Genomic DNA, 940 nt, shown 5'->3' with positions numbered 1-940 from the left:
TTCGTACGTTGAAAGTACCCTCAGTCAAAAATGCATCTAATTCATCTTACCTCCCAAATACCATAGCTTAGCCCAGCCTACTTGATGCATGCTCAGATCGTCTCCGTTAGCCGATGGTGGGCAAAATCAGCCAACAGAAAGCCTATTTCCGATAAAGTGGTGAACACTGTATACGCAGCGATGTGTTGTAGACATAATGTCACGCAAAAACACGAAACTCAATATCCAAAAGACATTGGCAGCATAGCCCACTGTAGAATATCAGTTGTTTATGAACTTAAGTTTTAATGACCAGAGTCAGGCAGATCGTTTCTTAGGACTGAAAATGACCTAATCTCCATGGATTTGTTCCCACATATTTCTGAGGTGTTAGGAAAGGAAGCTGACAACATGTGGTTGAAGTCGGCGATTAGAGAAAATACTTTTACCTCAGCAAGTCCCTACGTTCAACAGTTCAAGTTATTTGTATATAACATATAATAGGGTTTCTACTCCAAGCAAGCAACACTTTCAAGCTTATGTTACAATGTGTTGTTTCTTTCATGGCAACTCAGTGTGCTCAATTATTCTTCTGATCCTACTATGCCCAAAGTAGACTTTATTTGAAACAGAAAATGGAGCAATGAGAACCAGCGGCTCAGAAAGGTAGAGGAGACTCAGGAAATAAGAGGATACATGAGAAAACTATAAATACATAAAGCAAGAGATTAATTAAAACAAGGGCTGGGGACCAGCTGGTGGCATGGTGGTTAAGGTGGCTGGATCGTCCCAGACTGGGCAACTTGAAAAGCAACATGTGGAGTGTACACATGTGTGCACACAATCCCAAGAGGAGAATGGAAGAGAAGAGACTGGCTGTGGCCACCATCCACCTCCCCGGGAAGTGATTTCTCTCTCTCTCTCTCTCTCTCTCTCTCTCTCTCTCTCTCTCCCTCCCTCC

The 940-nt window shown here is 42.9% G+C and overlaps 1 protein-coding gene across 1 annotated transcript in view; it reads left to right on the top strand.

Moving 5' to 3' along the window:
• The window catches only part of SNCAIP (synuclein alpha interacting protein), a 145614-nt gene that overhangs the window by 122190 nt on the left and 22484 nt on the right, over positions 1-940 (top strand). The window lies entirely within an intron of this gene.

Source organism: Tupaia chinensis, unplaced genomic scaffold (assembly GCF_000334495.1).
Source record: "Tupaia chinensis unplaced genomic scaffold, TupChi_1.0 Scaffold144806_1, whole genome shotgun sequence".
Classification (NCBI taxonomy): domain Eukaryota; kingdom Metazoa; phylum Chordata; class Mammalia; order Scandentia; family Tupaiidae; genus Tupaia; species Tupaia belangeri.
This window is presented reverse-complemented; position numbering and strand designations above follow the sequence as displayed.